Source organism: Miniopterus schreibersii, assembly GCF_964146895.1.
Source record: "Miniopterus schreibersii genome assembly, chromosome: 1".
Lineage (NCBI taxonomy): Eukaryota > Metazoa > Chordata > Mammalia > Chiroptera > Miniopteridae > Miniopterus > Miniopterus schreibersii.
Window position 1 is genome coordinate 196953340 of NC_138101.1, and position 27220 is coordinate 196980559.

Genomic DNA, 27220 nt, shown 5'->3' on the forward strand with positions numbered 1-27220 from the left:
GGCAGCCACTGCGCTGGGGGGAAGGTTCAAACTCCTTCCCACACAGGGCCGGACAGGTCATAGCCCCCGGCCCCCAGGGCATCTTGCAGGACCGTCCCCTTCCCCTCTCCCCCCAGCCACAGGGGCCTCTGCTTTGTTCCTTGAACACGCCGCGCTTACCCCTTAGGGTCGTACCGAGCACTGTCCCTCTGCCTGAGCGCTCTGACCCCGCTCCTGTGCGGGCCGGGCTCCTACTTGTCTTCAGGGCTCAGCTCTTTCCTGACCTTTCTCTCCGAGGTGCCCAGCTGCCTCCCACACCGTCCAGCTCCCCAGCTCACTCCATGTCCTCACAGCCCCTCCCAAGACGAAAATCCCCTCACCTAGTCACTTGTTTTCTCACTTAGTCCACTTTTCCTAACGAGGCTCCAGGATCCATGAGTTGACGTTTGTGTCTCGTTGACTGGAACTGTGCCTGGCACGTAGCGGGGCCCAAGGGGGCATTTGCTGAATGAATGCCCCTGTGGATGAATGAACAGGCTCAGCACGGGGAGGAGTCAGAATAAGTCTTTGGAGTGATGGCATCTGAGATGTAAAATGCTGGAGAGAGTGGTTCTAATCCACGATGCTTATCCCAGGGACAATGCATCTGTGTCCAGTGAGGGCAGTTGACAGACCCAGTGTCTCACCGTAAGTTCATGGAAAAGCGGCAGAGACTGCAGCTACCGAATAGGAACGATGCTTCTTTTTTGACAAATGCCAAGCAAAACGCATCAGCACGAATTAGAAACGAAACGCGTCGAATTCATGGGGCGCCTTGGAAGAGACGGCTGAAGCTCCTCAGAGCAGGTTTTCCAAGGTGGCCCCTTGCTGCAGGGTAGGAAGTGAAGAGATGACACACCTGCAGGGGCCTGCCTGTCGGGGAGCCCAGCGCCCCTCCGAGCAGACTGTGTGCAGGGAGAAGCGCAGAGCTGGGCCCGGAGGGAGCCGGCGGCGGGAGCAGGGCCAGCTCGGGGAGGGGGGGGAACTGGGGCAGGGCCGGCCTGGGCTGTCCAGATAAAGGCCTTGCATCTCAGCTCCTGCATGTGGGTGGCCCTTGAGTGGTGAGTGAGATTTAGGGGGATCCGTATGGCAGGGGTAGGCCAGGAACACGGATGAAGAAAGGAGCAAATGCACGAAGGCCTGGCCAGGGGTCACTGAGGGGCCAGCCCTTCTGTGGGAGCGACCACGCCGGGTAGCAGAGGAGCGAGGCAGGACGGTTGGTGACATTTATGGGACTCTCCTCCCAGGCTTCCGGCAGCATGTTTGGGGTTCAACCATCCCTATTGCTCACCAACTATCTTCAATCATGTTCTCAACGAGCTGAGGAAACCTGGGCCACATTGGTGACCACGCTCCCCAACGGCTCCTTCTTCCATCCCTTGGTGATCCCTGGGGGCCTACCAGGGCAGGTGTCAAGCTGGTTTTTTGGAAGCAGCTGGGGGTGGTGAAAGCTTTTTGGCACCCGGTTTTCTCATCTGTACGAAGGAAACAGAAATGCCTACCTCCTAGGGCTCTTGTAAAGATTATATGAGGCTTTGTGTTCGACATTCGTGGAAACGGCGTGTTCAGGGCCTATTGCTCCCTATAGCCTGCCACGTGAGTAACCTGAACTTTCATCTAGACTCCCACGTTCGCATTTACTGAACCGATTGATGAATTTCAGACGAATATTCCCAGCAAAGAAGTTTGAAAGTCATAGCTTCATAGAATGTTGTAATTGAACAGGAATTTAAGTTCCTTTAGTCCAAAAATTAAAATCTGAGGCTTGCAGTTATGTTTATTTGGAATCAATTGTCATTTTAAAGCTGGGAGATTTCACATGTTAAGAGATTTCTGGACCATCTTGGAAAGGGTGGAGGTCCCGCAGCCCAGGGCCTGCGCATGTCGCCGTTGGCTGGAGCTCGCGGCTCGTTCCGGCTGCCTTCGTTTGCTGGGGCTGCTGTGACCAAGCGCTGCGCCGGGTGGGGCCACCAGCAGAAACCTGTGGTCCCACTGGCTGGAGGCTGGGAACCTGAGATGGAGGTGTGGGCAGGGCTGGCTCCTCCTGAGGCGGAGGGAGAGCCTGGTCCATGCTCTGCCGAGCTGCTGGCGGTTTTCTGTGATCTTCCGTGACCCGTGACGTGTAGAAGCATCACTCTGATCTCTACCTTAGTCTACACAGAGTTCTTGAGTGTTTGTTTCTGGGTTCAAATTCCCCTTTTTATAAAAACACCCGTCCGGGTGGGTTAGGGACAGCTCTAGTGACCTTATCTTGACTAATTACATCTTCAATGACTCTTTTCCAATGAGGCCACATTCTGAGGTCCTGGGGGTTAAGATGTCAAGATATGAATTTCTAGAGGGCACAGTTCAGCCCATGACACCAGCTTCCATCATCTCCACCAGCAGGTTCCTCGTACCTGTCTGCGAAGTCCCCCTGCCCCTGTCACATCTCAGCGGGCAGTTGCTTTATCATTAGGACCTGAGGCCTAGGCTGCAAGGCCTGAAGGGGTCAGTGGGTGGACGTTCCCATGAAGTGACTCTCCCGAGGTGGCACGGAGGTTGACAGGCAGAGATAGGATGTGGCCTCTCTTCTAGTCCACTTGCCCCGGCACCCCCCGCTCGCAGGGCTGTGAGGGATGCTGCTGTTCCAGCCAGCTGCCCCGCGGGCTGGCCAGGAGTCAAGAAGCCAAGAGGAAGCACTGGCTTGGTGAGGGGCAGGTGACAAGTTGGGGCTGTGACAGGTGAAGCCCGAGGTGACATCCTACGAGAAATATCCGGGGGGCAGTGGGAGATGCGGGGCTGATGAGATGGATTCTGCCCTCGCATCCAATAAAATCAGCTTCTTCTCCCATTGGGTGAGGCGCTCCTCGGAAGGGTCGTTTGTTGGAAATTCAGGTGCATTTGTAACTTTCCCCTAATGGAAGCTGATAATTAGGAAGCATTACACAGGTTCACAGAGTAAAGATTTTGTTTTAGCCCAGTTTCCTAGTGTTTTATTTCAGATGAAAAAATGTTCCTTTGTGTGTTACTCTTATGAGCGGCAAGGCTGTTGTTTTTTTTTAACTTACCAAAATGTCAGTTAAATTATATTTTGATAATTTTCTCAAAGTGTCAGCTGCCAACAGCACTTTAAATAATAAGAATTAGATCCCTCCTAAATAAGGCCGTAATTCCATTAAAAAGTGCTGGAGGCCCCGGAGTTCAGGGTCTAAAGAATTGAACCACAGGCGCGCCGCAAGGTTTACAAAATTCTGAAAACCTGAACACAAATTTGCTGTGCTCTGCCGGGGACCTGCCACCCGCAGCGACCCTAATGAGGAAAGGTCGTCCCTGGGAAATCGTTAGGAGCATCCATGGCTCCCCCTGTGTGGGAGTCTCTACCCTCCCTGCCAGCAGGTGGGGTTACTGTCTTCGCCTCCAGAAGGGAAAGCGGAGGCTCGGAGAGAAGACGCGGCTCCTCCGAGACCCTGCGGAGCGCGAGCGGCTGGGCGAGGAGCGGCCGCGGTGGCCACGTTCCGGCGCCAGTGCCCGCGGCTGGGCCACAGCCTGGAGACAAGGAGTGGGCAGGCCGGTTGCCATGACGTCAGTGCCAACGAGTCACGCTTTTTTGGGTGTTGGGAATGGCCGCAAACTTGCTCCGTGGATGGTTCGACTTTTCAGAGCTGAAGCATCCAGGGTCACAGAAAGGAATCGGTACAAGGCACAAGGAAAGCGCGGATTATTCGGGAAGGATCCCTGTGTCCCGGGCCACACGCGCAGTTCTTGGCTAGACTGTCCCACAGTGACATCCATCCACAGTCCTGCTCTCAGCATCAGCATCACCATCAGCATCATCGTATCTTCAGCCGTTTGAACGCTGAGGAAACTGAGCCTCCCTCCATCCCAAATATATACAATTTATGCTCAGCTTCTAGCACGTTCTTTGTAACAGGCTCTGCTCTGCTCACAAGTGCGCTCAGTGTCTTCTCAGCACAGCCCCGGGTGTCTCTCTACGGACCCATATGGTTATGTCCCTGTGAAAATGGGAAACGGTCCCTCTCCTCTGTCCACTACAGACAGAAGTTTTTAAAAATGTGAAATCTGCCCTTGGCCGGGTAGCTTAGTTGGTAAGAGCGTCATCCCCATATGCCAAGGCTGAGAGTTCGATCCCCGGCCCGGACACATACAAAACGCAACCAATGAATGCATAAAGAAATGGAACAGCAAATCGATATTTCTCTCTCTCTGTTAAAATCAATTAACATTTTTTAAAAGGTGAAATCTAATGAACAAAATAAACAAACAAAATAGAAACAGACTCATAGAGAATAGATTTTTCCTTTTGCTTATAGTGTCTTTGACATCACAGAAGTCTTTGTTCTGAGTATAATTCCATTTATTTGCTTTCAGTTCTTTCAAGAGTGATCCATGAATACACAACTCTTAGTCTATTGAAAGCATTATTTTTCTATCAATATTAAACAATAATTTGACTGAGTATAGAATTCCAGGTTGCACAGTTTCCTTGGGACACTCTCCTCTCCCCCTTCCTCTACCTCCCTCTTTTCTTTTCTCATTCAATCTCATTGTCACTCTTCATACAAAATCTGTATTTTCTTTTCTTGCAGAGTTGTCCGGGTATGGATGTATTTCCAACCCGGTTCAGGATGCGGTGCTGTCTCTCAAACGTAGGAGTCGTCTCTCATACGTAGGAATCATCTTTCATATTTGTTTTGGGTTATTTTAATGTATTACATTTTTGAGAAATTAAAAAAAAAATTCCCTCCACAAATTCTCTCAAATCAATGTTTGACATTCTAGTTCTATAGTCCATTGGCTTAATCTTTCTTTCATCATTTCCATCTTTTTTACTGGGCGGCATTCAGGGTAATACCCTGAGGTCAGTCTGCCAGTTCACCAGTTCCCCTTCAGTTACTGCCAATCTGCTTTCTGGCTTATACATAGAAAGGGTTTTTTTTAAAAAATAGTATGCATATGTGTATATATGTGGTTATAATAGATAGCCTATACATACACATGTATGACTTATATAAATAGAAATAAGTAATTCTGTTTTTATTCTTTATCTCTGTCTGGTTTAAATTCTAAGTTAATTCTCTAATTTCAACCAAACACATTCCAGGTCAGAATCTAGTTCCCTCCTTTCCTTACTTGTAGCTCTTCCGCAGCAGTGAGAACTCTGTATCCCTTTATTCTCAATATATTTACTCATCTGCTAGAGTCTAGGATACACAGAAAGTAATTTCAGAGTTTCTAAACCACACCACTGTGCAAAGCAGAGCCAACTGAAGTTCAAAATCTATTTACAACTTTTTATATGCAATTGACTTACTTTGAAATGGACAAATCTTAAAAGCACAGCTGGAGGCATTTTGACAAATGAATGCCTCCCGGTCACCCATACTGCTATCAAGAAATAGAAAATTTGCATCTCCCCAGAAAGGCCCTGTATTTTTTCCTACTAAGCGTCCCCTCCCCAGTTCCAATTGGAGGCAACCGCTGCTCAGATTTTTTTCTCCCTAGGTTCCTTCTGCCTGTCCTGGAATCTCATCTAAGTGAAATCGCACAGTGTGTTTTGTTTTCTCGGCAGCTTCTTGCACTCAGCGTAGTATCTGTGAGATTCTCTGACGTTGTTAAACGTACCAGCAATTCGCTCCATGTTATTGCTGGGTAATATTATATTATTATTTTCTTACCCATTTTCTTGTTGATGGATAGTTGATTGGTTTCAGTTTTTAGCTATTATAAATAAAGTTGTTATGGGCATTTTTTTGGTGTTTTTTTTTGGTATAAATTTGTTAGAAGGCAAGTATTTATATTCTTCCTGGGCAAATACCTAGGGTTAGAAATATGGGGTCCAAAGGTGGGGCTATAATTAAATTAAAAATGGAAACTAAACTTTTCCACTCCGATTATCAATATAAGAGATGCATGTCTGATATCACCACAACACTGGACTTTAACAGTCACTCTAATTTCAGCCTTTCTGTGTGCGGTGACTTCTTAGTGTGTTTTGATTGCATTTCCCTGATGACTGAGGGTGCAGACTTTTCAGGGGCTTATTGGCCAACTTCACTCCCTCCTCTGTGAAGTGTTTGTTAATGTCTTTTCCCCATTTTTTAAAAGTGAGCAAAATCTTTTTTAAAAAATAGCTGTTTTCTTTTTATTGTTAAATTATAAGATTTTATATTCTGAATAAAAAAAACCCTCTGTCAAATAAATGTTTTGCAACCTTTCTCATTCATTTTCTGAAATGTATCTCTGGATAAGACGATTTAAAAAAAAAATAGTCTAAATTATTATTATTATTTTGGTTTTGTGATTCATGAATCTGTGTCCTGTCCAAGAAAACTCCTTCTACCTTCAGGTAATGAAGATATCCTCTTATGTTTTCATATCTGAAACCTTGATAGTTTTAGCTTTTACCTGAAATTAAAATTAATTTCTTTGGATAGTGTCAGGTAAGGTTGAGGTTCATTTTGTTCCCATGTGAACGTCCAGTTTGTTGAAAAGACTTCGCATTCTTCATTTAATCCCTTTGACATTTTTGCTGAAAATATAATAGCCGTATAGATGTGGGTCTCTTTTGAATTCGGTATTTTGTTTCACTAATTTATTTGTCCAACCTGACGGCAACACCACAGTCCTGCCAGTGTGGCTGTACAGCAATGCTTGACGCCTGGTGTGGCAGGCCCCCAGCTTTGTCCTAGTGTCAAGATTGCTTCGGACCTGTTACCTTCTTTACATTTCCATATAATTTGCTTGTCAATTTTCTCTCTCTCTCTCCCTCTCTCTTTCTCTCTCTCTCTCCAGCTAGAATTATGATTTAAGATACCGTTGAATTTATGGCAAATCTATGGGTCAATTTGGGTAGAATGATATTTTAACAACATTGAGATTTTGATACATGAATATGCTATCCCTCTCTACTCATTTTTTTCTTAATTCCTCTTGGTGATCGTTGCAGTTACTGATGTAGGAATCTTGTACTTATGTTAAATTTATTACCAAGGATTTTGTTATTTTAAATAAAGTTTTAAAATTTTGTTCTCTGGTATATAGGAAAATAAACATATTACATATTGATCTTGTATTCTGAGGCTCTAGTTTCTAAGTGTTTTGTTCATTTATTTATTAGACTACTAAGTATTTTCTAAATCAACAATCAAGTTGCCTGAGAAAAGAGACAATGTTACTTTTTTCTTAACAATATTTGTGTCTTTTATTTATTGTCCTTGCTTTGTGTATCTGACTAGGACTATCTTTACCTCATTTCTAATGTTAGGGGGAAATGATTCAGTGTTTCTTCATGTAGTATGATGTTAGTTGTAGTGTTTTTACACAATCCCTTGATCTGACTGGGTATAAGATTACGTTTTATTTTGCTAAGAGATTTTATCATGAATAGATGTTCAATTTTGTCAGATGTATTTTTTTTTCTTTCTATGGTTGATTTCAAAATGTTAAACATTTTACTCCAGGAATAAAACTCATTTGGTCAGGATGTTTATAATTTTTTTTATATTTGACTGGACTAAATCTGTTCATCTTTTGTTAATGATTTAAAATTTTATACTACTAATAAATACTGGCTTATGATTTACTTGTAATATTGTTGTCAAGTTTAGTGTTGGGGTTTTGCTAGTTCATAAAACAATTTGGAAAATATTAACATTCACATTTTCAATTTTATTTTACATCGGTTTTGGTAAAGACACTGTCCATTTATTCTGAGTTGTCCATGGTATTTTCATAATATTCTTTCAAAGGTTGTAGGATCACTAACACTAATATCCCCTGACTCACTTTTGATATTGAATATTGTCTTTTTCTTCCTCTTATTTTTTGGATAAGTTTTGTTGCTGGTTTATTGATTGCATTAAATAATTTTGACAAAACAGCTTTGTCTTTGTTTTTTTATGTTCATTTTCTAATTTATTAATTTTTGCTTTTACCTTTTTATTTCTTACTTATTTTATGTTTAATTTGTTCTTCTTTTTAAACTCTTCTGATGGAGACATAGATCATACAGTTTAGACCTTGCTTATATAATACAATATAGTACACTAAACTGTAATATAAACATTTAAACTACACATAAATATATTTAATTTTTATATAAATATACTCAAATTATATATAATATTATATAACAGAATATAAGCATTTATAGCTATATATTTCTACCTACACACTGTTCTAGTTGCATTTTATAAATTTTGCTAAACTGTAGTTTTATTGTAACTCAGTTCAAAATATTTTCTAATTTCTATTGTTATTTATTTTTTGGCACATAAGATATTTAGAAATGTATTATTTATTTTATAACTATTTGGAATTTTTCTGGATATCTTATAATTAATTTCTAATTTTATTGTGATCAGAGAATATGTTCATTAATCTTGTTTTTTGAAATTGGTTTAGACTTACTTTTTGGCCCAGCTTATCATATATTTATTGAATAGCCCATGTACACTTTAAAAATATGTAATCTCTACAGTTTGGGGGTGTAATGTGTTATAAATGTCAATTAGGTCAACATGATTGGTGTTTTTGTTAAAATCTTTTATACACTTACTGATATTTGTATCTAGTTATTCTGTAAATTTTTATATTTTAAATATGTTATTTGGTGCTGACAAATTTTTTGTTGTTCTAATGAATTGACTCTTATGAAATTCCTATCTTTTCTCAGATAAAACTCTTTACCTTAAGTCTATTTTGTCTTATATGAAGACAGTGACTCCATTTTTCTTATGGTAACTGTTTTCATGGTATTTTATTTCCATTCTTTTACTTTTATTGTAAATACAAAGAAACATTTGTATTTAAAATTCATCTGTTGTAGACAACATATAGTTAGCAATACTTTTATATTCAATCTGGATATCTCAACCTTATATTTACAGTGTTTAATATATTTTTATTTAATAAAATTATTGATAATAAAAATAATGTAACAGTGATTATTTATTTCACTATAATAACCCTTCAAGGAAAGTTTATTATTTTTTATTTTGCTATTTAAAAAAATTTTGGCATGACTGGGGATAATTAATAAGTAATGATGAAATAAGCGTCAGGATGATGGAAGAGCAAAATATTTCAGATAAAACTAAAATAACATTACTAAGATTTTTTCATGCATCTTAAATTTACAAATGAGTTTAATGGACCCATGTGCTAACTGCAAGATTGAATAGTTTTATCCTATTAAAATATTTTTAAAAATGCTTTGTTCTTTGGAAAATTGCTAAGAAAGAACAAAGCCACAAAATATCAACTCTGCCAACTAGGTACAACCGTTCAGAATATTAAGTCAATACTAAAATGTGGCCTACAGGAACCCGATAATACATCAATGTATAAATTACGTGCTAGTTAATTCAATAGTCTGGCTCATCTGAGAGATGGTTTATACTAGCTGTTTTTTCTCGACTCTGGTCACATACTCCTGTTGCGTATCCAGTAATCTTTCATTGTATCTCAGATACTGTAAGTGATACATTGCAGAGACACTGGATTTAGTTATGTTCCTCTGAGGACTGCTACTTTCTTTTCTAGCAGGTGAGCAGCATCTCAGATGTGCCCTCAGTCCTCTTGGGTTTTAGCTACCGATTTAGCCAGACACTATGGAATCTCCCACTGCGCATAGTTAAGCAGTTAGCTAAAGACTTAGACAAGTTCACTGAGGACTCATAGCTTCTACTTCTTGCTTTTTAGTATCTTTCCCTTTATTATCAGCCATGCTGGCAGTCCCAAAGTCTCCCCTCTTAATCATGAAGCTAGAAAGACCAGGGCTTTTTCCTGGCCACGCTGCACAGGCTGGAAAGTGCTTTCAAGCAAAAAGTCACAAACCCAGACATATCACCCGGTCCAGTTCCTGTCTTTCAACAACAGACTTTCTTTCAGTTTTGGCCTGATTTTATTTGCTCTCCAGTAGCTACAAATGGTTATTTATTTATTTTATTTTATTTTATTCATTTGTTTCCTTTTTCAGGTCTTATAGTTGTTACTGTGAGATAGTTAATTAATCAGACTTTTCTACCATTAATAAAAGCCAAAATGCAACCATCCAGTTTTTAGTTTCAACAAGCATGATCTTTATTTATAGAAGTTCTACAGGGTTAGTTTTCTAATCTTATCATTCTTTTATCACAAGTCTCCTTTCCTGTTATGGCTTTATTCTTTTTATTGTCTCTTTAATTATTTTAAATAAACTGATTTTAAAGGATTTTTTGGATTCTCCTCTAAGGCTTATGGTCCAATCTCTTGCCCCGTTGTGGAACATCAAATTTCTAGCCATTAAAACCTGCCTGCACATCCCACCCCTGCAGGCCACCAACACGTCATCTTTAGCTTATACCTGGCTCTGAGTGTCTCTTTATTTCCGAATCCTGGGACTTTCTCTTCACTTGAATTGACCTATGCATATGTACCTTGGACTTGTTCTGTTTGATCCTGTGTTTTGTTTTCTTTTCAGGAGGAGGGAGATGGCCCCTCATCACTGCGTGAAATAAGGCGCCACGTGCATTGCTGAGCAGAAAGCAGAAACTGAACACAATGACCAACTGCCACATACTCACACTATCCAGTTTCAGAGAATTCGTGACGTAATAAGTTACAAATGCCGACTCTTAAAAGGCAGACACATTTCTTGCCCTAAGGAGAGTCCACTTTGTTCATCATGGAAGCTAGAAATCTGTTGTGTTGGAATCGTGCTTGGAGTTTCCTAGCTGCGGGCCTGCCTGCAGTGTAAACTGGGTGCATCCCATTGTCTCCACTGCCTGGGACCCCCGTGGCCCAGGGCGACAGAGTCCACTGTCTGTTCCATGAGCGACTTCACCAATACTCTGCGGCAGCCACCGTGGGGGGTGACCATAACGCCAAGGCAATTCCCAGAGCTTCGGGGAATCCTCCCCAACGCTCTCCTGATGTCCCAGTACGCTACGATTCCGTGTTTTCAATTTCTCTAATTTCCTTGGAAGACTGGGCCAGTGGAATGCTGAAATTTCCAGTAACCCAAAACCTCCACAGTCTGTCACACTTCAAACCCGGAGCTGTGCATCCAACCGAGAATTCAAAACACTATTTTCACACTTCACTTCTGACCAAAGGAAATGTGGTATGTTGGCTTGGGCTTTGAATTTCAATCAATATAATTCAAAATATATGAAATCAAAGTGTATTCCCAGAACATCTGAGGGAGTCACCGAGGGCCCCGCTTCTGCTCCCCTGTCCCGGCCAAGCTGGTTCTGATTTCGCATGTTTTAAGTCCCCGTTTGAAGTTCATCCATCCATGGGGCTCGAGTTTGGGCTTGGCTTTCATTCCATGCCACGTTTTACACTCACTTTTCATTTCACATGAAAACCAGGGGCAGGAGGAGAAATGGGGACTGTGGGTTTTTTTTTTTGTTTTTTTTTAAAGAGGGGGCTTAGAAACATGTCCCCAATAAAAGAAGCCAAATCAGAGTTTTCTCTACAAGATTGAAATCAGACTTTAAGGGACAGTGTAGATATTTATTGGCAGGAGTGTCATTAATTGAGCATCTACTGTATGCAGCATATTAGGGCTTCGTGCTAGAGGAAAGCTACCTTGCAGGTTCTGTGTGTGAGCAAGAGCCAGACGCGTAACCAGCAGTGAAGATAAAATGTGCTGAATCAAGAATTCCAGGAGCCCAGGAGCATAGAAGAGCACCGAGGAGCACGGGGGGGAAAGACCGGGCGTCTCAGCTGGATTTTGAATCGCGAGCTGGACTTTTCCCGGCGATGTAGACAGAGAGGCCAAAGGCGCTGGGGGTGACGGTGCGGGCGGGGCCCTCCAGTGTCACAGCAGCTGGCGTCACATCCCGCTTCACTTCTACCCACCTATCTCCAGGGGCAGAAACCCTGCTGGAGCTGGGGAGGGGCTCGGAGGCACCGAGGGCTGCGGCTCAGCGCCCGCTGGGTGCCAGGCTCCTCGAGGGCCCCCAGGGTGGCCTCTGACCAGGCGTCATCAGCGTCATTTTCCAGGAGAGGAACCAGAGAAAACAAAGACAAGCAGAGGCGACCCTCCGAGTGCCGGTGCTGTCCGTGGTCCGTCTTCCCAGGACCCGGTTGGACTCAGAAACGGGCCTTCCTCTGTGCGCCTCCAGTCGGTCCCCTTCCCCCCCGGGGCAGCAGCCACCTCGCCACCCGCACCCTCTCCTCGCCGACATGGGCCCTGGGCCGGGCCACGCTTCCCACGTGCGGGCCTCCTTGCTCTCCACCCCTGACTTCCCTGCAGGCCCATTGCCCGGAGAGGCAAACTGAGGCGAGGCGAGGCGAGGCGAGGCGAGGGACGGGACAAGCCGGCCACGGAGCCGCCACGCACAGCTCAGCGGTCCGATCCAGCGGCCGGTTCCCGTTTGCGTTGGTCAGTGTGGCGTCCTTTCTTCTGATGTTTCCGGTCCTGTTGTTCGAATAGAGTGACACAGCACACCGCACAATTTCAATAAAAAATGTGCACAGTGAAAATGATGCATTTGTCCCACCACTGACCCCCGTTCCTCAGAATCCCCCCGGGTGTCGGGAGCACCGGTTTCTTACAAAACCCTCAGGAGGCAGCCGTGCAAATGTGACCCAGCAGGAGCAGCCGCCGGCCTCGGCTTTGCCGGCCTGTCAGTGGCCCGCGGGTGGATTTGTCCTTTGCTCTGCACGCGTGGCCGCGTAAGTTGGAGCTCGGCGACAGCGGCCCTGCCTGTCCCCACAGACAGCTTATTCAGCCTGGGCGTTCAGGGTGTTGCGAGTCCTTTGCACCTGCAGACGGTGCTGCGGTGGTCAATCCTGCGTAGACGTCTGAGCCCGGCTGAGTGTCTGCAGGACATTCCCTGGTCGTTCTGTCCCTGAGCGACCCCGTCCGGGCCACTCGATGCCTCCACATTCTGGGGGCATTATCTTTCCCTTGTGTTACAATATTGACTTGTCAACTAAGACTCTCGTCCCCCGGAGCACAAGGGTTTCATCTTTACCCAAGCTGGGTGCCTTCCTGTCCGTCTCGGGTCAGTTCCAACGCCCCGCGTGGGAAGGTCCGAGAAAGGCCCTTCCGACTGAGCGGGAGCTCCAGGGTCAGCAGGGCTGGTCACGGTGGTCACGGCTGTTGTCACTGGGCGGAGGGATCACGCTGCCGTTGGGAGGGGCTTGCAGGCCCAGCGCAGCTGCTGGACCCTGGGCCCTGAATGCAGCCACTGTTCCCAGTGAGCCCCCAGGAACATGGATGGGACAGGAGTGACTGCCGCTGGGCCAGCCCCGCACCACGTCTCCCACGTGTGCGGGCGGAGGGCGGCTGCCCAGCCAGCTCCTGGGCCGACGCTCTAGAAAGACACAGCACAGGCCCTGCTTCTGTGAAGGGGCGGGTGGGGGGCGTCGATGCGCAGATCAAATGCGAACTGATCAGTACCTAGGCCTCTGACCGTCTCAGTCAACAAAACTCTCTGGAAATGGATGATGTAAGAGTTTTTCCTACATCGCACTTTCTGAGCGTTACATTTGGGGTCAGTGTCTTGGGCGGGTTCTAGGGTCAGCCAGAGACCCTCACTGAAACACGAAACATTCCACTAGGAGGTGCTTACGGAGTCTGCGTCGCCTCACTCTGTCCCCGTTGGCCCATTTCTCCAAGGATGAGCCCCCGGGATTCGCTGACCCAACCCTTCTGCGTTGGCTGCTTTCTTCACGCACAGGTTGGGATCCCCAGCAGGCCCTCGCTTTGCTAGAAGGAGGCAAGGACTCCAGCTGCTGCAACAGACAGGTTGCCAAGCTCAGCTTCAGGTCTGCAATTCTATGACATGGATGAAGGAGAGAGGGAGACAGAGAGAGACTGAGGGACAGTGAGAGACAGAGAGACAGAGAGAAGAGAGAGAGGGGTGGGGGATGGATACGTGCTCCCAGCCCCCTCAGAGTGTGAGAAGGACCTGGGTTCTGCTTGCATTCTCCTGGTGAGAACTCAGCAGGGTGGCCCCGGTCTTTACAAGGTGCATTAATGTGACCAGTTAACTGTAGTCTTCCCTCCTGTCCCGGGGGGGAATGGTGTAGGGAACACACAGCATTAACCCCACCACACTTTCCACTGCTGAGGGGCTGTGTAAGAATTTTCAAGGAAAGAAAAATTGTCGCCATGCCTCCCCGGGCTCTTGGCTAGCCCTTCCAAGGTGCCTTCTTGGCATGAGTGTTCCTAGACGATGTCGCCTTTTGCATGAACTTACCTTCCGAGCCCACCCATTGTTCCGGGTGAGAGAGGGCTCGTTTCCGACAGGGATTGCCTGTGAAACCAGAGCAGCTCTTTTGATTAATGTGACCAGTTAAGCCAAACAAAGAGGTTGGCCATTCCTGGGTAAAATCAGTCACTCCAGAAGCCCCAGAGAGACCCGTTCCTGGACTCAAAGCAAATTAAATCCAAATTAATTCCTGTGGTTGGAGAGGCTCTGCAGAGAAACAAGTCTCTCACCCACTGCTGAGAGAGTCAAAATATGTGCTGCATTTTGGGAAAGTGAATCAGCGATATTTATCATTAACTTTAATCACTTCTCCATCCTGTCTGCCATACGGATCCCACCTCTCCTCTGTGAACCCGTCTCTAGAAACCCTGCAAATAGTGGAGAAGAGGAGGGGATGCAGGAAGAGACCCCTCACGCCTTTGCTGCAGGGAGGGAGAGGTGAGGAGCCACGTAGCTGCACACGGGAGCAGTTGAGTACATTGTGGGCGAGGCAGATCTTGGAAAAGTATGCAAGGCTTAAAATTCCCTTTACAAAGACCTTAGTATTATTACAAAGAGCTTTCAGTGATATTGAGAAATGCCCTTGATGTAATAATGAAAGGAAAACTGTGCATCCGACATATTTACAGAGGGTGATGACAGGCGCACCATGCGTAACACTATAGAAATTAGTGTCCAGCACTCCTTGGGCATATTTATTCTCTGACCGAATCTCACCCAGATCTAGGAAGTAGGTGGTATTATCCTCATTTGATGGGCAAAGGAACAGAGGCTCAGGCAGGGCAGGTCCTTGCTCTGGTCACCCAGCTGAGACTCATACTTAAGTCTGCCTCCAAAACCCACGCGCTCAGGGAGCCGGTCCACCTGTGCGAATGCAGGGCTATCCAAAAACAGAGAAGGGAGGGTGAGTGTCAGAACATTAACTGTGTGGCAGAAATGGCAACAGTTTGGGAGTTTCCTTCATTATATTTTTCTTTATTTTTACCAATTTCCTCATCGATCGATATAAGTATTGATTTCACAATGAAACCTTGGCAGTTACACAAACGAGGTCATTCACGAGTAGTAAGCCAGTGACTCCAGGCAGGAGGGAAAGCCTTGGCCGGGGCACCCGCCAGGGGACAGGGTCATTGGGTCGTGAGCCTGGTTGTTTTCTCTCTTAAGTTCCATATTTTCTTGCAAACAACTTTGGAATAGGAAAAAGGGCAGAGTAGGCATGTCTGTAGGCCCATTTTATGTTTATTTCTCCTTGACGAGAGTATGACAAGCACTTCTCTCTACACGGGAGAGGCAAATGCTAAACCGAGCGATGCCAAGGAACAAAAGAGCTTTCTGACTCACCAGGACAATGACAGGAAGACACTGAGCACGTTCGTCACGGAGCTATGATGATTTAAACCAAAGGTTCAAGTTTTGGGCTAGTGGCCTGGAGCACAGTTGTGTCCTACTGCACCTGTCAGAGCTAGAGTTGGGCCACAGTGTAGGAAGAGTGGGACCGATGGGCCGAGTGAATGGGGCTCCCGGAAATAGTGCCCTGCGGTGTCTTGTCGCTCGAAATCACCACCTATTGGGGAGTTTTAAGGAGCAGAGAGAAAGGTAAAGAGACTGAGGGATATGACACGATTATAATTAACTTGCCAGAATGGACCTGCTGCTTCATGTTTTCTTCTGGAGAATGTCTGCTTGGGCTCATTAAGATGAAATTTTGGGACACCCTGGGCCGAGCAGTTGTCTGCAATGGGGCTCATGGTGTCCTGGAGTGGGGCAATGGGGACATTGGTCTCCGTTGCTGTTCCTGTTGTATCCTGGTATCATTGGGCGGTGGGATTGTGTTTGTCTTTCTCTACTTTTTATTTATGTTTTATTTTTTGTACACAACTTTTAGAGTAGGTATAAAAGGATGAATTACCATTCTCACCAGCCTACCTATTTTATTTTAGAAATCAGACACCTCACCGGGAAAGCTGGTTTTGCCAGTTATCTGCTAAGCACATCAGGAAGTTTCTCCTTGCCTCAAACACCTCCTTGTTTCAGATTTTGCCAAGTGTCTGGGGAAGCTGGGGCCTAGGTACAGAGGAAAGATCACAAGGGGCACAGAAGGCAACACATTCTTTCTTGGGAGGCCCCCTGGAGGGCAGGAGCACAAGGCTCAGAAACTTCACTGTCCTGTCTCCTGGCACTCGGTTCACCTCCTGTGTCCAGATGCCAGCTTGTGGCAGGAGGTGGCTTCTTTCTGACGGCCTGAAATGGAATCAAGAGTGATCGGAGCCAAGTTGCTTCAACTCAGAAGGGTGGCTCCGCCCTTCTTGGCCGATGACTTTGGGTCAGTCACTTAACCTCCTGAGCCAGAGCCGACTCACTGTTTAAGTGGAAGCTGAGCAATAGGATTTTTGTGGGATCCTGATGCAGAGTATCTTCCTCCAAAATGTTGGGGACCCTTCTTCTCTTCCTCTCACTTAGAGTTCTCAATTTGTGGGCTCCGGTGAAATTCCCTGGAGAGAATATTTTTTGTCATCCCCTGAAGTCTCGCTCTTAGCTCAAGTGGTTCTAGAGTGAACCTAGCTGGTCACATATCCAGTATTTTTACTCTCATCTCTATCAAACAAAACCAGATCTGATGATTACCGGGGCTACTGTGAAATGCTTTCGCACCTGAGAGCGAGGTGAGGTTGTTGGAGAGAAGATACCAGGCTGGGAGGCAGACAGTCGGTTTCCTGGTCTTGATGGTCCCTGGTATGTCCATTGCCCTCTCTGGGTCTCACTTTCTGTGTTTGTACAATGAGGGGGCTCATGAACGATAAAACGAAACCTTGCATGTGAATGCATTTTGCAAACTGTAGAATGTTCTCTCTAATCTCTTGTATGTTTGGGAGATTCTCTCATATAATTATTGATGTTTTAGCAATTTTGAAAGGAAAAGGAAATGACCGTTTTCTCTGTCTTGATTTTCTGCAAGTTGACTCAAATAATTGATGTGCTTCTCTAGCGTTTCCGCAGTACTTCCCTTGGCGTGGCCTTGGGGCCAGCTGTTGACCTCTCTAGGGCCCTCCTTTCTCTGTTCATAAAACCAGGACCAAATCCCGTCCACTTCACAGGAGTTTCTAGGGTGCCCCTGGATGACTGGTGTGGGATATCTGGTAAACCCTGAAGGTCTCAGCACTCTGCAGGCAATGAGTGTGGAAGACTAACTAGAGAGGACACGGATTTGACACCCGGGGAACTCACATGACCATCTGCAAGGTTTCTGCCTAAAACTCGGGCTCCTTGGACATTTGGGAGCGGGGAAGCTTTCCTCAGTCCCAGCACACAGCAGCCTTTCAAGCAAAAGACATTTAAAAAATGTCTATAAATTTGGAGTATGACTTACCTAGTTAGCCTAATGTGTTAGTCTTTCTAACTGGTCATGTTTTCTGTTAACTCTAACACTTGGCAAAGTCGGCCTTAATTTCATTTGAACATTAACATATCAGTCCCAATATTTTATATACCTCAAGGGGGCTTGGCCATGACAAGATGAGATTTCTGTCTTGCTCGAAGCTATTCCTCTATATGTTTTACAAATAGAGATGCCAGCCCCTGACCAGCTGAGTGATGGGACTCCTTCACGAGGGCGACGCCGGTCAGGCTCTCTCATTCCAGGATGCTGAGAGGCGTGGGTTTCCCAGTCTCGATGCCAGAGAGTTATCTCTACAGGACTCACCATCAACACAACAACTTCTCTCGCTTTTCTCTCTCGCTTCTATTCCCAGGGTTGTTCCCAGAATTTGTTTTGGTCAAAAACACGTACATAATAAATATGTTAGTTCTTGTTTTACAATTATTTTAGAAAAATCCCCAAATGGAAATTGACATAAACCAGATGTGTGTGTGTGTGTGTGTGTGTACATATCCATGTATGTGAAGTGCAACTTTGGGGATGTTATGTGTTATGTAGTACAAAGTACTTCATTTTACCAGCTTTACTAGCTGTGGGAATAAGCTCCCGACGTTTTGTTTTTATCACCCTGTGCTTGTGCCCTGGTCTTACAAGCTACCGGCTGTGCCATTTTAGACAAATCGCCATAGTTCATTGATTCTAAGGCAATATTTTAAGAAATATTTTAACACCCGACTTGGAATGTATCTTACAATTGATGATATCTTACAATTAAAGTTGCCAGCACGGTTTTCTCTCATCTAGTACCTAGAACAGTGACTTATCTTACAGCGAAGTGGCCCCGAAATGCAGTGACATCCAGCGGGTCCCGTCCTGAAGTTTGATTTCAGTCTCGGCAGCGTTGCTAGCATGGAGCTGTTTGAAATCCTCAGTGAATTCAGCAGACTTCCAAGCCCGGGCATTCAAGAGAAGACGCGTTGTCATCATTGTCGCATTGACTAATTGAAAATACCGTATTAGACAGCTGGCCATGCTTAGGCCCGTTGCACAGATGAGAATGTTTAGGCCCAGAAGAGCTGGGTCACTCGCCCGAGGCCAGGGTCCGCTCCAGCGCGGAGCCTGTCTGACTGGGGGGTGCGCTGCCCCCACTCAGGCTACCTCTCGGCTGTGAACCCCTTCGCATCTCACATGTTCTGCACCCACAAAGTGTAGCCCCTTGTTTACAAACCACAAATCTCTGCGGCTTCTGGGTGGGAAAGGAGGGGCGGAGCCTCCGACACGCGGGGATGCGGGCTCCTAAGCGAGGATATTTATGTCCAGGTGCCTCCGCTGTGGCTGTTTAATCACCTCCGATCCCGCCAGTAATCACTCGCATCGCGTTGTGCACGTCAGCGAACTCGGCTCCCTTTAATATACATGAGGAAGAGGCAGGGATATTTCTCACTGAAGGTTTTATGGAAAATTCTGCATTTATTGATTCTGTTCCTTAAAGCTTATTCTTTAAACCCTTCCCCCCACCCCTACACAGACACACACGCACGCACGCATGCACCCCCCCCATAGATGACAAAAATGATGGCCGTGGCCACGTTTGTTCAACCCAACAAAAATATAGCATATTGACAACATTATCTGTCATCCCCACATTTCACCTGCAGTAGGAAACCACTTGATCTCCAAAGGCTGCGGACGACATCAGTTCACAAGACTATATTTTATTCATGCACATTAAAGTAAAGACAACCATATGCAAGGGTCCCTGTAACTCAGGAAGGGAAAGAGAGGAAACTCGCGTCTGGGCAGAGCCTTCGCTGCTCACACCGGCGGGGCGTGCAGTCGGCTTCCCGGGTCCTCTCCGGTCCCTCGCGTCTCGGCGGTGGGCTCACACCCACGGGCCTGCTGAGCTGGCCCTGTCCTTGGGGGCCATCCCTTTCCCAGGGACGACGGAGGGACATTTGTGGGTCACACATTGCATTCCATAGAAGACAAGCCTAGAGCCAAGTGTACCCGTCTTGCCTTTCTCAGCTTCTGAAAGGGACGGGCCACCTTGGGGAAAACACTTCGTCTCCTTGGACTTCCGCTTTGTCCCCTGGAAAGTGAGGACAGTCATGTGTGGGCACTGCAAGGACGACCCCCGAAAAGGCTGCCCTGGTGCTGGGCACGGTTCCACCTGCCCGCCTGCTTTATGTCGAGGTCTTCGCCCCCGGTTTCCCTGCTGCAGACACGGCAGCAAAGGTGAGACACTGTGCTCGATGTCAGGTCACTGCTTAAGCCATGAAAACACCTGGGTTGTCCTTGTCTGTCCTTTTCTATTGGACAAGAATTCTGGTGCCGCTCCTGACCCTGTATCTCCTGCAGTCTTGGGAACCAAAGGCGGTGCCTGCCTCGACCCCCATCGGGGGGGAACGTGTCAAAGCCGACAAGTGGGTGTCTGGGTCCCCCCAGAAGGCCCTGGTCCGGGTGCCATCCTGTGACTCCTGGACCCCAGAGTAAAGGCCTCTGCCTCACAGCGCTTGGCGCTGGGCGCTCGGGAAGGCAGGTGGCACTCAGCCGGCCGGGAAAACAGGCTGATGCGTTTTCCTCGTGGTCACCGGCACCCGTGGTCAGTAATAAAGGTGTTTGAGGCGGAGTGGTCATGTCAGCCATCCACCCCTGCTGAAGGCTGCATGTTACTCCTTTACAGGACATACACGCACACACACACGGGCACACACACACGCACACGAGTCTACCCTTAAACAATGGAATGCCTCTGATCCATCTTTTAACTAACCAAAAGTAATATCTCGACAATTTCAATGGACTAATTACACACGTGGCCATCTCGAGAGTGCCCATTCTGGGCCTTCTGTCTGGACAACTGTGTGTCCTCAGCTGGAAGGTTGGGATACAGACAGGGGGTTTCAATTACTCTGACCTTACGAAATTGAGGGCTGCGAGTTCCTGCCCCCGGTGCCAGAGCAGCAGAGGGGATCCATGGAAGGAGGGGGTGGCCGTGAAAGGATGGGGGGGCTGCCCCCAGAGCTCAACTTGGTCTCTGCCTGTCTGCCTGGAAAAGCGCAGTGAGCTGCACCAGAGGCGACGGACAGTGCAGAGGCCACGGTGCAGCATCTGGGAACCTGCCGACGGGCCGCTCCTCAGCTGTCTCTCATTTGCTCGCGCTCTGTGCCGTTGGACCCCCTTCTGCCTCTTCTCCGGCGTTTCTTTTATCTCTGCCTCCTCTCTCCCCCCCCCCTTCTCTTTTGCTTCTTAACAGACGGAAATAAACGTTCCATCTTCCACGGGCACGGGCCTGTTGGTCCACGAACACATTCTAAGGATTTATTTCGTGACTGAGGATCTACAATTATTTCAGGGAATTCTTAGATAAACTTAAAAAACAGCATCCTGGCCTCACAGACACAAACCCCGAGTCTCAGAGAAATGAAATGATGTGCCCCTGGTCACCCAGCCGGGAAACCGCCGCTCCCTGAATGCACCCAGCTCTGTGCGACTTCAAAGCCCTCCCTCCAAGGGCGCCTCACACTTACCCTGACCTCTCCCAGCCTGTCCTGAGCAAGCGCGGGCTCTGACAAGACAGGGCTCGGCCACCCGCCCACCCTCGTGTCACTGTGGGACCAGCAGTCTGGACAAAGCCAGGGGGAAGGATCAGAGGCAGCTCAGGCTGCCACCTGGAACGAATTTCCAAACCAAAGCTGGCAGGTGGCTGAGCTGAATCCGGGATCCCCTCAAAGGCCCTCCCCACGTGGTGGCCCAGGCTTCCTGTGCTGCAGGGCTCCCGGGACGGTCGGGGAGCAGCACGGGCAGGGGGGACTCCTGCTTTCCTGGGTGTCCCAGGCGGGCGGTGGCAGGTGTGCCCGGGCATGACCATGCAAGACCTGCCCCCCACACGGCACAGGACCCTGCCCAAGCCTGATATTGCTCTTCCCAGAAGTGCAGAGCCCCACGCAGAGGAGGCAACGGCCTGCTGTCCCGGAGGAAGGTGTCCCTCTAGGATGATGTTGCCGGATTTATAAATAGCACTGATTACATCAAAGCCTCGTTTTGAGAATTATATTGAAAAACCATGCTAAGCCTGGCTGGTGTGGCTCAGTGGTTGAGCATCGACCTGTGATCCAGGTGATTGTGGTTCGATTGCCGGTCAGGGCATGTGCCCGGGTTGCAGGCTTGATCCCCAGCAGGGGGCTTGCAGGAGGCAGCCGGTCAATGACTCACATCACTGATGTTTCTCTCTCTCTCCCTCTCCCTTCCTCTCTCTGAAATTGATAAAACATATTTTTAAAAAAGAAAAGAAATGAAAACTATGTTAAGCACCTACCTGAGGATCTGACTCATAATAAATGCACAATGACACTGTCTTCCCTCCCTCCCTCCCTCCCTCCCTCCCTCCCTCCCTCCCTCCCTCCCTCCCTCCCTCCCTCCCTCCCCCCTCCCTCCCTCCCTCCCTCCCCCCTCCCTCCCTCCCTCCCCCCTCCCTCCCCCCTCCCTCCCTCCCTCCCCCCTCCCTCCCTCCCTCCCTCCCTCCCCCCTCCCTCCCTCCCTCCCTCCCCCCTCCCTCCCTCCCTCCCCCCTCCCTCCCCCCTCCCTCCCTCCCTCCCTCCCTCCCTCCCTCCCTCCCTCCCTCCCTCTAAGGAGATACATTCACGTTGTTTGAAGGCACCGAGTTTGTGGCCGTTTGTTACGACAGCCATGGGACCTCCAGAGGAAGGACAGCGTCGGCTGAGGTCCTGCCCAGGTTGGCCGTGCAGAGGCCAGAGCTGCTCCTGGGACAGGCCATCTGCTCGGGGGCCAGACGGGTCCTGACCCTGGACTCCGAGCAGGGGGGTCCGGCCTCGGGGACGCAGGCAGCCCCAAGCAGTGGGGATGGAGGCGATGTCTGCGCGCGTCTGTTCCGGACGCCGCTCCCTCCACAGTGGACTGTCCGGCCCTGACACTCACAGCGCAGCTCTCTAGTCTGTGAGGCTCAGAGAGGCGAAGCCAGAAGCCTGGAGCCATGGGACCTCCAGAGGAAGGACAGCGTCGGCTGAGGTCCTGCCCAGGTTGGCCGTGCAGAGGCCAGAGCTGCTCCTGGGACAGGCCATCTGCTCGGGGGCCAGACGGGTCCTGACCCTGGACTCCGAGCAGGGGGGTCCGGCCTCGGGGACGCAGGCAGCCCCAAGCAGTGGGGATGGAGGCGATGTCTGCGCGCGTCTGTTCCGGACGCCGCTCCCTCCACAGTGGACTGTCCGGCCCTGACACTCACAGCGCAGCTCTCTAGTCTGTGAGGCTCAGAGAGGCGAAGCCAGAAGCCTGGAGCCACACAGCAAGCCAGGGGTCCAGGGGGACGGTAGTCCCAGCCCCGGAGCCCTGTGGCAGCGGCTCCCCAGCAGGAAGCCTCCTCTCGGGAGCCTTTCTTAGCTCCCCGCTCGGTGTGTCTGGTTCCTGATTCCTACGGGCCTGCAGCTCCCCGCAGCCCCTGCCTGAGGGAGGCCACCACGTTGAAAACGCAGCTGCAGCGTGAGCCCCCCGATCTGGCTCCGGGCTCCCGGAACCCACACTCCTGTGGTTTTCCACGACGCCAGAACCTCGCACAGGACGGAGCCAGGGGCTTGGCCTTGCAGGAGGAAGGCTCTTTGATGGAGCCTTGACCCCGTGCCCAGGAGCCGGGCGGCTGGTCCAGCCTCAGACTCGACTGCTCCTCCCTGAATAAAGGGGTCACTGTTTCCCCTGGCGACCAGAACCGCCCCGGACGCCGCTGTGCTCCAGCCGGTAACCAGGAGCCGCCCGCGGGTGGGAGGCCGGACCACGCGGCCGCGTGGACTCGAGGGAAACATTTGCACGTCGCGTTTGCCAAGCTAAAGAGAAACGCTCGCACCCCTCTTCCCCCGACACCCTCCTCTGCGGGCACCACCCGCCCGTCGCCGTCTTTAATTCAGTTTTTATTTGTAGTATCGAGGAAACCTAACCCAAGGCCGTCATGCTGGTGTCCTTGGCTCGGGGCTCAGACCCTGAGCACTTGGAGAAACGCTGGCCTCGGAAGGGATGGGCGCTCGCGCCGTCTGCGTCCCCGTCGACTGGCAGCCCTGGCGCTTGTCAGACGGTAGCTCAACCCGGGCTCCGCTCAGCGCCTTCCCGTGGGGGGCCAGTGGCTTCCACGTGGATCTGGAGAGAAAATGGGGGAAAGCAGTTACAAGGCCAAGCTCAAGTATGTCACTATTCATTCCACCTATTTTTTTTTTTTTTTAAATACCTTTTTATTGATTTTAGAAAGAGAAGAAGGGAGAGGGGGAGAGAGAGAGAGAGAGAGAGAGAGAAACATCAATGAGACAGACAGACATCGATCGGCTGCCTCCTGCTTGCCCCCTACTGGGGACTGAGCCTGACCCTGGGCACGAGCCCTGACCCTGACGGGAACTGAACGGGTGACATCTAGGTGCACAGGATGACGCTCAACCAACTGAGCCACTGGCCGGGGCTCCTTCCACCTCCGAGCTTTCATGCTGTGCTGTGCTTTCTTTCCTCTGCCTGGTAGCTCCTCTGAGCCCTCCTGTGTGGGCATGGGCATTGCTACCGGTGGCTGGAGTTATGGACCCGGTTTGTCAAAGCTGCCCATGGCCATGCTCTTTGGAACCCTCCACACTGCCTTGGGGACGGGCCCCTGGTCTTGCTTTGGTGGATAAAGTGGCCCCATGCATGAGGCAAACCAAGACCTGACTATAAGACCTGAAGTATGTTTGGCATTCGGGCTTGTCCCCTTGGACACTGATGGCCATGCAAACAGTGTGGGCTGACCTGCTGGAGGGGAAGAGACGCAACACTGAGAGAGGCCCGGTCACCCAAACACGGTCATCATAAGCCAGCCAGGGCCCCAAGGCCCTGAGTAGGCAGGCCCAGCCCAGGCCAGCAGGAGTGCCCAGCTGGGCCTGGTGGAGCTGAGGTTTGATCCCGGGGAGGTCGAGGCAGACAGGGCTCTTGGTCCCCACTGTATGCACCTCTTTCATCAGCGGCCGTTACAGGGACACACACAGGGAGGGAGGCGTCCGGGGTGTGTGTGTGGGGGGTACGTATTAGATTCTTTATTTTTCCACGTGCTTTATTCGGGCCCCATAGAAACACTCAACAGTGGGAACTCTCACCACTAGTTGGCTGTCATGAGCCGTCACGGATGCAGGGACCTGAGCAGAAGGTGCCACTTTTGGGTGCTTCCTCTGAACCACAAGCCTGATAAGTTGCAGAGCTGGGAGAAAGCTCAGTTCTGAGTGTGCCGCCTCTCAGGTTTCTCGGGGAGGGGAAGGAAGGAAAAAGGTTTCTTATGCACGTATCTGGGCAGCCTGGTGGCTTTGCAGACTGGGTTTTTCATAGTCGTAGTAAACATTCCCTGATGATCGACGTCTACAGGTTAGGGCAGCAAGGAGGCGAGGCAGGCGGTTAATCCACGGCACGGCCGGGTGGCCGGTGGGGCAGCAGGGCGGCTGGGAGGCCTCGCTCGCGTCCAGGGCACGTCCAGGGGCACAGTGCAGGCCCTGAAATGTCTGCACAACACCGTCAAGTGCTTCCTTTACCCAAACACACAGAAGGAGGCCTGGAGGCCAGGCTTTCTCAGGAGCAGACAGCTGACCTCCGTGGGGACTGCTTCTGCAGGATTTCGCAGGTTAATTCTGGTTCGTTAGAGGGATGTTGATTGGACTCCAAACCGGGCGTGACCCCAGGGATGGATGGAGGTGCAGAGTGAAACCACGCTGCCTGTCTCCTGACTCTAGCAACTGAGGCAGAGTCGGGGACACTGACAAGGGGGGGGGGTGGCACCCACCCTTGCCCCCAGCGGCTCTGGAGCAGCCAGAAGCCAGGGGTGTCCTGTCGAGGATCATGCACGCAGAGCATCCCAGAGGATCATGGGAAGGATGCGTGGTTTTCCATCCCTGCAGGAGGGCAGAGAGGCCTGGCTTCACGGTTGAGAGAGGTCTCTACGGGCATCACATCTTGGGGGGAAGGAGACTGCAAAGCCATCGTCTGGGGACCTGCTCCTAGCTCTGCAGGGTCTCCTGCTTCTGGGATGGGCAGGGCATTGCTCTGCAAGCAGGGGCCCCCTAGTGGAAGGAGCAGAGGAAGGGAGGACTCCTGCCCCAGTTTGCCCCTTGGAATCTTCTTGGAAACCCCCGAGAGGGGAGTGTTCTCCTCTGGTCCCATTAGAACAGTCCTCATGCCGCAGAGGCCTCTGAGCTGAAGCAGGAGGCAGCAGGGGCCTGGGTGGTTTGGACCCCGTCTCCAGCTCTCTCCCCCTCTAAGGCCCAGGAAGGGCTCAGCAGGCTCCAGCAGCTCTGTGCAATCACACCCTGCGCGGTTCTTTGTGTCCGAAGCCCCTTCTCTGTGCAAGGCCTCGGCACCCAGACCCCTAGACAGTGCACCTGTCCCCAGCCATGGGGGCTTCTCTTTGGGGCCCGGGGCTGCCTGGCTCAGCAGAGCTGCTTTTTCCTGCCCCGCTGGTTTCTGGGTCTCTCCCCCGGCAGGTCCCGAGCAGTGGCCTACTTCGAGGTGAACAGCCCAGCAGCCCCTCGATGGGAGATGGGAGGAAGTGATAAGCACAGCTGCGTCCTCAGCGCGGGGCTTCCTCCTCTACAGAAAGCAGGTTCTCACGGTGCCTGCGAGGCCTGCAGCGGGCTGGAGCCCTGCCCTTTACAGTTAGTCACCTGCTGGGCGGTGGCCCTCTCCGCGGGGTGCTCGAGATGACTGCAGCAGATAAAGCAGAGGGCAGCAGAGGACGGGGTGCCTGCCTGGCTTCTGAGAGGGCCCTGGTGCGGCCAGGGTGCAGGGATGGGCTGGAGGCATCTGCATCCAAGGGGACCATCCTTTATGTCCTGAGCAGGGACAGGAAGGAGGCCAGAGACCATTGCATCTCTTCTGTCTTTGCCAACGCTGGGCTCTGGTCTGAAGACCTGGGGACAGTGTCTTCATTCCTTTCCACAACTTGCAGCTAAAACAGAGCTTCTCAACCTCGGCTCTATTGATGTTGGGGCCGGGTCATTCTGTGTCAGGGGGCTGCCCTGAGCATTGCCAGTAGTGTCCCCATCCCCAGTCGTGACAGCCAAACATGTTCTCCAGACATTGCCAGTGTCCCTGTCAAGAACCCCAGGGATATGACTAGAGGATATCAGGAGTTACTGAGCCCCGCGCAGGAAAGGCTTGTTCAGGACGAGTCAAATCCAAGCCCTTTTGTTTAGTTTCATCTTTGCTTTTCACACCGCCCTTGACGTGAGTTCAGGAAACCCTAACCTCTCCGGGTGTATGCCCTCAACCATGACCAACGTCACCGTTACCTGCCACAGGGGTGATCCCAAAGATCAAACACAAACACCACGATGGGTCCCCGGTGTGCAAATGTAGACGATACGGTGGGTTTGTGGTGGGTCTCTTCCCTTAGACAGGAGTATTATTTTGAAAGGAAACGAGTGTTCATGAGGATTCCTGGCACCCTGAAGGACTCCACCACCTGGGCCCAGGGCACTAGGTTCTGGCTTAATGGGTCCGGGTGGACCTGAGTCTGGGTGGCACCAACCTCCTTAAAAACTCCCCAGCTGCCCCATGCTCAGCCAGGGTGGGGACTTGCTCAGGGATCCTTCTAACAACTACAGTGGCT